This window comes from Quercus lobata, chromosome 10 (assembly GCF_001633185.2).
Source record: "Quercus lobata isolate SW786 chromosome 10, ValleyOak3.0 Primary Assembly, whole genome shotgun sequence".
NCBI lineage: Eukaryota > Viridiplantae > Streptophyta > Magnoliopsida > Fagales > Fagaceae > Quercus > Quercus lobata.
In genome coordinates this window covers 60,989,313-60,999,401 of record NC_044913.1, presented here as the reverse complement: position 1 = coordinate 60,999,401, position 10,089 = coordinate 60,989,313, and positions in this window count along the sequence as shown.

The following is a 10,089-nucleotide window of genomic DNA, read 5'->3' as shown; positions in this document are numbered from 1 at the left end:
CTTTGGGCCTACCGTCGCCTATTCTCACTTTTCCACATCATATATTGCCCATGGTTTGCTTTTTCTCTCTTTCCGGGCTACTTTAAGCCCATTTACTTCCTCAAGGCCCATTTGTTTATCTCATGGGTCTGTGATTCATTATTCCTATCGCTTGGGCTTAATGGGTTTTCTATTCGTTTGCCAACTCTATTTTGTTCGTGTTGCTGGGCTTCTCCCTTCCACTTGGGCTTCCGAAATAGCCATCAACAGCGAGTTTTTTTTCCCTCCTTTTGGTGATGTTGATATATTCAAGTTTTATTTTTATTAGATTTTTTATAATTTATATTTCTTTTTAAGCTGCTATTGCTTCCCTTCCCTCTCCCAATCAAACACCCCACCTCCAAACAAATGCTTTCTAAGAGCATTCACCTCAAAACTCTTAAAAATTTAGCTTTTAGCAACTCAAAAAGGCATTTTTTCTATTTCAAAAACTCACTTTACAATAGACCAAGCATCAAAGGTTCTATTTCTATATTCATCCCATTAAAATATTATAAACTTATTAAAATAAAATAACCCCCCCCCCCCCCACAAAAAAAATTCATAGCAACCAACCACAACTAGCCATGTTCACCACCACCACCACCATGGCTGCTACAACCCACTACCAAAAGAAAAAAAACCTAAACAAAACTATTGTTATTAACAACCCACCACAAAACCCACTAAAATAGACCAACGCCAACAACCACAACAATCACCATCACAATCACAAGCCACCTCCCCCCAAAAAAGAAACCTAGACAATCCACCAAGACCACCACATAACCATAACCCAAACATAGCCACAATGAAAACAAACGACGACTTAGGCTGTAAGCTTTTGCGAGATCTCATCTTCTCGGTGATTTCCAATGGCGATGAAGCATAGAAGGTGAACCGATGAACAATAGTGGAAGTGGAAGGCTTGCAAGATAAGTGTTCAAATAAAAGTTCTGAGCGGGAAAGTGAGTGTAGATGTTTAAGTTCTCGGTTGGTTATAGTTGATTCTCTCAACTCTCTTCACATTGTAGAAATCGATTTCCTTTCTCTTTTGAGAAAGACGAGTAGTTTTGTCCTTCTTGTTGTTTCTTATTTCTTGTTTGTTCTTGTCTGGCTAGTTGTAATGGAGGATCTTACAAATCGCTAGACTAAATTGTCTCTTTCTAATAAGGAAGGTAAGAAAGTTGTTCTTTCCAAGGGTAAGCAGATTCAAGAGTATGTGCTGGTTGTGAAGTTCTTTTCCAAAGGGGCAATGAATATAGACGCAGTAGCCAAAAATTTCAGGCCATTATGGAGAGCGAGACAACGTTTTAATATTAGAGACACTAGTAATAACCATTTAGTGTTTGCTTTTGAATTTGAACCCTGGTCTTTTGATAGACACCTTGTGGTCTTTTAGAGGTATGATGGCTGATAGGCCAAAAATGTATCGATCATTTTAGTAAATTAATCAATTAATTATCCAAGTGAATTAATTAGATTCAATTACATGCAATAAGCGTGGTAGCACAAACAAATCACCAACTGAGTTAAATGCAACGGAAAATAAATTTGACACAAGTGATTTGTTTACGAATTGGGAAAACCACCAAGACAAAACCCCAACGGGTGAATTTAAGGTCACCACTCCTGAGAATCTACTATTATCAAAACAAGCGGTTACAAGTAAAAGGAATCTCAGTACCTAATACCAACTTACAGTTGAATGCTTACCCTAATACCCAATTGGACTTGTGATGTTGCGGCAATCTCTCCGTTTAATGCACGACTCCTAGTACATGACTAACTAATGATGCACGGATCCCAGTACATGACTAACACATCAACTTGAGGAAGATGTTGGCTGCAAAGTTCTTCAGTTCATCCAAGAATGATGATCAAGAAACTTCTTGGTTACAAAACCCTTGGCGCAAAGACGCAGTAGCTTCTTAGAGAGAATATGATGAACTAGGGCAATTTTGTCTCTGGTCACAATATGCGTGTAACAACAGTTGCAACAACCTTTGCATCACTTTGCATCATGTGTGACAGCCCTTAAAATAATCCTTATATATGTCTAGGGTTGTGAGAAAAGAAACCCTACACAAATACTCATGGATATACGTGAAATCAGATTTGAAAATTCTAATTTCGTAATTCTCTACAGATACAGCTTCTGTCGACTTTCAGTCGAGCTTCAACATTAAACTTTGATAGAAAGAATTTTGTCGAGCTTTAATGAACAGTACTTCTTCACTTGTTTCTTGGTTAGACTTGCATGACTTCAATACTAAACTTGAACACTTGTTTCTTGAAGTATTAAACCCATTCTAGATCTACCTAATTACAAGTAAAGTGCATTTTGTCAAAGGATTAGCCAATTTACATAACATATGTCTCTAACAATCTCACATATGTCCTAACAATGGCAAATCACCAATGGCAGCTCTGGATTTTAGTATCTCGAAATTTTGAGTCCAACTGCATAATCTACCATTTAGTCTTTTGACATTAGGGGTTGCCATGGACATTGGAAAAACTTTAGGAACTGTGGTATCGTTTGAAGATATTTTTGAGATGGCAGGAGGAAATTTTATGTGTGTGGGGGTGGCAATTGATGTTACTCAGCCACTTTGTCAAGGAAGGAAAGTTTCTTTTGATGATGGGACAGAGGGTTGGATCTCCTTTAAATATGAAAGACTTCCAAATGTATGCTACTAGTGTGGATGAATTTCTCATGATGACAAGGATTATATCTTATGGCTTCAAAGTAAGGGTTCCTTAAAGAGTGAAGATCAACAATTTGGGTAGTGGATTCATGCCCCAATATTTAATCCTTCGAGAAAGGCGGTGGTGGAGGTGAAAGGTTATGATGAGGAGTGGATAGCAAGATTTGAATCACCACATATAGGAAAATAGATAGCCGATGTCTCCCCTAGGATTGCAAGCATTCAGTTGGATGCTCCTAATGTTCCTGTCTTACAAAAGAAGAATTGTGATCAATTTGTCGTTATGGAGTCTTTGGTGGAAGTTTTGAGTGAAGGGCACTAGGATATGGTTATTTCTGGAAACTGTGGAATTTCAAAAACTGAAAAACCAACTTTGGATTTTGAGGAGACAATTAAGCTGATAGATAAGGAACTTTCTAGGGATTACACATATCCAAAGCAGTTACAAAAAATTGTGGAATCTGATGGGGCTTTTGTTGACAGTCTTATTGCTTGTGAATCACATGTGGTATTGGATGAGGCTAAAGAGAATAGGGCTTTTTAGAAATATGGGGATACAACTGAAGCTGTTTTGGCTAAGGATAAAGGGGCCTCTTCTGAATTGAGGCCTAAAACTCGTACATGGGTTAGAAAGAGTGCAAGGCCTGATAAAAATATTCTAGGGGAAACTATTGAAGCGGGTTCTAAGAGGAAATATCCAATAAAAGCTCCTATTGCAGGTTTGGAGAAGAAGGTGAAATTGGAGGAGGAAACAAAAAAACTTAGTGTACTTTTGGCTGCACATCTGAGATCGGCGGAAGTTGCTGAGCAACCCCGCCAAGAGTCATGAATCTTTTGAGTTGGAACTATCGAGGACTTAGGAACCCTCGTACAGTAAATGCCTTAAAGAGGTAATTAGGATAGAGGAGTCCAAAATTGTTTTTATAATGGAAACTAAGTTAGATAAAGATTGGATGGAAAAGATTCGTGATCAATGTGGTTTTAGGCAGGGTTTAATTGTCCTAGTAGAAATAGTAGTGGTGGTTTGGCTTTGTTGTGGAAAGATGATGTGAGGGTTAATCATTTAAAGTATTCTATTTCTAATATTGATGTTGAAGTGTTTGGTGGTGAAAATGTTGGTTGGTGGTATCTAACAGGCTTTTATGAGAATCCAAAAACTACTAAAAGAGTTAAGTCATGGTGTCTCCTTAAACAACTATGTGGTCTTTCACAATTACCCCGGTTAGTTATTGGAGATTTCAATGAAATAAAATGTCATTTAGAGAAGGAGGGTGGGGCAACTCGATCAACACAGCATATGCAAAGGTTTGTTGACACTATCAATTGGTGTGGTCTCAAAGATTTGGGTTTATTGGACCCAAATTCACTTGACTTTATCAACAGCAGAATGGGACACAAATCCGTAAGAGACTTGATAGAGGTCTTGCTACTATGGATTGGTTGGATAGATTTCCTTCAGCAAAACTTTATCATTGCACGTCTTCAGCTTCGGATCATTGTCCTCTTTCTTTGCAATTTCAAGAGAAAAAGAAGGTTAAGCAATATGGAAAAAAAATTTCAGATTTGAAGCAATGTGGCTGAAAAATTCTTATTGTGAGGATGTTGTAATTTCGGCATGGGAGGAAGGAATCCTTGTGGGATTAGATTACCTTATGGGATGTTGTTTGGATAATTGTCGAACTAAGTTGGAGGCTTGGAACATGAACGAATTTGGACACGTGGGAAATAATATTGACAGACTTCAAAAACATCTAGAATGGTTGGAATTACAAAGTGCAACGTCTGAGGTTATTGCTTCTATGAGGGCGACTAGGGTGGAACTAAATTGATGGAGAGATAAGTAGAAGCTATGTGGCATTGGAGATCTAGAATAAATTGGATTCAATCCGGGGATAAGAATACAACTTTCTTTCACTCAAAGGCTATCTCACGGTTTCAAAAGAATTACATAGATGGACTTTTGAATATTAATAATAGGTGTGTGGATGAGCAGAAAGAGGTGGAGAATGTTGTGCTGAGTTATTTCTTTGATTTATTCCAGTTTGCTAACCCCACAGAATTTTTCAAAGTTGTTGTTTGCTGTTCAACCGAAAGTGACTTTAGATATGAATCAAATGCTTACAAGGGATTTCCAAGAAACTGAGCTATGTAAAGTGCTAATACAAATGTACCCTTTGAAAGCTCTAGGTCTTGATGGTATGCCACCTTTATTTTTCTAGCATTTTTTGTCTACTATTGGTGGGATTATCACAAACTATTTTGGATTTCCTTAATTTTGGTATTTGCCCACCAAAGTTTAATGAAACCCAAATTATTTTGGCTCCTAAAATTAAAGACCCTGTGTGTATAACTGATTATTGCCTGATTAGCCATTGTAATATTGTTTATATAGCCTTCAAAACTCTTGCAAATAGACTTAAAAAGATTTTGCCTTCCATCATTGGAGAATCTTAGAGTGCTTTTGTGCATGGTAGGTTAATCACTGACAATGTATTGGTGGCTTTTGAGACTATGCATCACATTAGCCAAAATAAGAGTGGGAAGGTAGGAGAGATGACTTTGAAGCTAGATATGAGTAAGGTTTATGATAGGGTAGAATGAGTTTGCTTGGATAAAATTATGGAGAAGTTGGGTTTTAGTTCTAGATGGAGAGATCTTATGATACAATGTATTTCATCTGTTACATATTCTGTTCGTATTAATGGGACATCTCGTGGTTGTATTACTCCATTTAGGGGTTTGCGCTAAGGGGATCCTTTGTCCCTTTATTTATTTTTAATATGTGTAGAGGGCCTATCTGCTCTAATTAAGCAGTCTGTACAGTGTGGTGATATGGAGGGTGTTGCTGTTTGTCGTGGAGGTCCTAGGATTTCTCACTTATTTTTTGCAGATGACAGCCTTATCTTTTGCAATGCCAGTTTGGAAGAATGGGATTCATTGCAGCGTGTTCTTAGAGTGTATGAAGAGGCTTCAGGTCAACAACTAAATCAGGCTAAAACTTCACTCTTTTTCAGGCAGAGTACTGGGGAAGATATCAAAGAGGAAATTAAGAGAAAGTTTAGTGCTCAAATTATTCGTCAGCATGAGAAGTACCTTGGTCTTTCGTCTTTGGTTGGGAAAAATAAAAGAAATACTTTTAATGTTATTAAAGAGATGTTGGCAAAAAAATTGGCGGGTTGGAAGGAGAAATTACATTCAATGGCTGGTAAGGAGGTTTTGATTAAAGTGGTTGCTTAAGGTATCCCAACGTATTCCATGAGCTGTTTTGGACTTCCTGATTCCTTGTGTGATGAATTGATTAGTATGATAAAGAATTTTTGGTGGGGACAAAAACAGAATGAAAGAAAAATGGCTTGGTTGAGTTGGGATAAAATGTGTGTACCAAAAACATGTGGATGGATGGGATTTAAACTGTTGAAACCTTCAACTTGGTACTTTTAGCTAAGCAAGGTTGACGACTCCAATCTGGACATAATTCCCCTGTTTATCAAGTTTTTAAGGCTAAGTATTTCCCTAATTGTGACCTTTGTTTTCTTTGGTGAACCCCTAATTGTGACTTTGTGCATGCTTCTTTAGGGAAGAAACTATCATATGTGTGGAGAAGTATTAAGGTTGCTCAAGGGATTGTAAAGAAAGGGCTTTGTTGGCGCGTGCGAAATGATAGGAAAATTCGGGTTTGGCAGGATAATTGGACCCCTAGTTCATATTGACATAGAATTATCTCTCTTAGGGGTCTGTTTCCACTGGACTATAAGGTTTGTGAGTTTATTGATGATGAGAAGAAATGTTGGTATTTGGAGCTATGGAATCAAGCTTTTCTTCCTTTCGAGGCTAAGGAAATTGTTGCAATTCCTTTAAGTATTAGATTACCTGAGGATAAGTAGATCTGGGTAGAAAATTCAAATGGTTTTTTCTCGGTCAGGAGTGCTTACAAGGTGGCTTTGGAGTTATAGGCTAACAAGGAGATGGGCTCTTGTTCGAATAGGAGTAACTAGTGTCAGTTTTGGAAAAGATTATGGTCAATCCAAATTCCACATAAAATTAGACATTTTGCATGGAGAGCAGCCCATGATATTTTGCTGACAAAATCAAATCTGGTATGTAGGAATGTTTTGGTTGACAGTTTATGTGAATTATGTGGTGGAGCTTTAGAATCTTTTTTTCATCTCTTCTGGGAATGCACCAAAGCTAAGGAAACTTGGAGTGTTTCAACCCTTTTCCCTCTATTGTCAACGGTTCACTTTAGAAGTTTTTTTTTTTTTTTTTTTGAATTTCTATGGCACATTCTAATGGATGCTCAATGGGGGAATGGAGGATTTGGGGTTGGCAGTGACAATTGTTTGAGCTTTATGGACAAATAGGAATGAAGTGCGTCATGGAAAACAAAGAAAGGCATGTATGAGTTTACTTAGTTGGTGCAAAAATTATTTGGATGAATACTGGAATCTGTCATGTTTTTCATCGAAAATTTCTGTATTGCAAGCATCTCACTACCTGGAAGCAAATTGATCTCTGCCTAAATATCCTCTTTATAAGATTAATGTTGATGGTGCAATCTTCTCATCTCAAAAAGCTGCTGGTATTGGTGTGATAGTCAGGGATCAATAAGGGGAATTTCATTGCTGGTTTAAGTAAGAAGATCCATGCTCCTTTGGGTACTGTTGAAGTTGAAGCTAAGGCATTCGAAGCTGCCATCTTTTTTGCAAAGGAAGTGGGCATTAGAGAATTTATATTGGAAGGGGATTCTGCAGTAACAGTAACAGTTCAAGCTTTAAAGAAAGTGTCACATGCTCCTTCTTGTATTGCTTCTATGATTTATGGATCTCTAACTAAATGTCATGAATTTCGAAATGTTATTTTCACTCATGTTCAATGACAAGCAAGTAGTCTGCTCGTTTGTTAGTTAAACACACTTCAGATGTGGTTAATTTTTCTGTTTGGATTGAAGAGTTTTTTTTTTTTTTTTTAGAATAAATTTTGAAAGTTCAAATATGTGTAAAAACACCCTTGAACGTTTAGACCCCCAAATACAAAATAACCAATTCAAGCTTTATGACAAACAACAAGTGTGCGGAAAATGAACATAAGTTATAAACAGAATTGGAAATCAATCTAAGCCAATTATAAATCACATCCACAGCAGAAAATAAAAGGCAAAGATAAAGGGAAGAGAGATACAAACATAAGGACAACACACGATGTGTTATCGAAAAGGAAACCGAAACCCTCGGCGTAAAACCTCTCCGCCGCCCTCCAAGCGGTCAATAATCCACTAGAAAATGTAGTTGGGATATATGAACAACAATAGACCCTCCAAGCCTAATCTACCCGATGTACTTAAGCCCTCCAAGTTTCTTGCTCCAACGAGGTTGCGCCGAACTTTTTTCTTTTCTAGCTTAACTGATTCCGCTATAATCCATAGCATCCGCCATCCTTGGCATCTTCCAATGCTTCCCAAAACTCCAAAAACACTCAACACTCTAAATGAGTGTGAGTAATGTTTAGATAGAAATCTCCTCTCAATAGGTATGACAATGAGAGAGGGAATGAGAAGAGACTACAAAGATTTCTCTCTAAGAATGAATAGCTCTCTCTAATTAGGTGGGTGTTTTGAAGAAACTTCTCTTAGGGTTTTTCTTTCTGAAAAGCCACCCATATTTTGTGGGAATGAGGGGTATTTATACTGGAGTGAGAATGAAATGCGAAGAGTCAGTTTTTCAAAAAATAGGGCTGGCTGGCGACTTGACCTCGCGACTTGACTGAGTCGCGAGTTCAAGCCGCGAGCTAACTTAATGGCCAGTCTGGATTTTTGTCTTGTAGTGCTCCAGGTGGCATGACTGTTCAGCTCCCCTACATGCTCTGCACGTGTGCAACTTTTGACAGCTTGCAAGCCGCGAGCCTCCTGCGAGTCCCAGCCGCGAGTCTCTGCTTCACTGCATTGTCTTGAGTATTTCTTCACACTCTCTCACACACTACCCTTACATGATTCCCACCTAAATACAAGGTTTCTAAGTGCTATATTACAAGCAAATTTTTCATGAATAAATTCAACCTTACAAATTTTTATATATAATGTTTTTCTACCTTTAATTTCATGAATAAAGTTTTAATCTTTTTAAAAATAAAAAGTTACAGTAGGCGGAATTATCAACCCATCAATGGTTGCAGGGATTTTATCAAATGGAAGAAAGATACTAGACAAAATTTTGGAAGTAAATGTTTATCTAAATCGGACATAGAATTGTCAGACAGAGCAAAAAATTATGAGAAAGAAGAAGACAAAGAAAGCCTCAAATAATATTTGTCAAGAGTCCGATGAGGACCTAAGCGATCGAAGAAGATCAAACAGACACCGGCGGAGACCATCTAGAGAGTTTCCAGGCCCAAACACCCCGCAAAAGAGCTTGAGAGCAAAATCGACAACCACGAGCAGCCTGGGTCACGTCGCGGCTTAGTTTTTGGGATAAAGTATCTTGGTTTTGGGCGATCCGCCTTCTGGATCTTAGATAGGACAGGGAGATTGTATCAATTTCTTAAATTGCAGGGTTAATAATGTAAAATACAAGGAGTCAGTTTGCAAATCCATCCAAATCCAAGGATCCTTTTAATTTTTGTCTAGATATTTGCAAAGAAAAAGCTGTCATTATAAAACGACAAAAGAAAAAGTCGAAAGGGGCCCAGAGTCACATCAGCGTCAGACTTCCACTCCACCCGGTCCCACCCTACCGAACACGCATTAACAATTTATAGATGGCCCCGTCTGAGATTTATACGGTACGTCTTGTCTTCTTTTTCGACAGGTCACATCGTGGCAGTCTACTATAATGATGGTAAATTTACATAAAGACACGCTCTACCGCTTATAATATAAGATTGTGTTAACTGATATAGTACAGTACTAGTTAAACATATTTTTTTTTCTGAAAGAAATTAACTTAATTTTTTAATTTATGTTATTTTTTTCAGTTTATAAATATTATTTTAAAATATTTTTTACTTTTTTTATAAATATTTTTTGTTTGGTGCTGATTAACATTCTCCAATAATATAAACCAATTCTGCCACAAATTATGCCATGGAGCACATATTGTACCAATTTCCGGAAAAATAATTGGTTCCTCGGGGGACCACCGATGTGGTCTGCTCCTGCCGGCCAATAAATAAGTGGTCCTTCCGGAGGATCTTATAATTTGTGCCAGAATAACTTTTTTTTTTCGTCATGAATGATACTCCATATTAAAGTCATCTTTTTCTGCAAGTGGAGCGTCCATTCCAAGAAAATAAAGAAAGTGCTCGGTAACCACTCGGCGAATAGACCTAATTGGTGGGCCAGTTTGTTAGGTCGTTCCAACTTCCAATA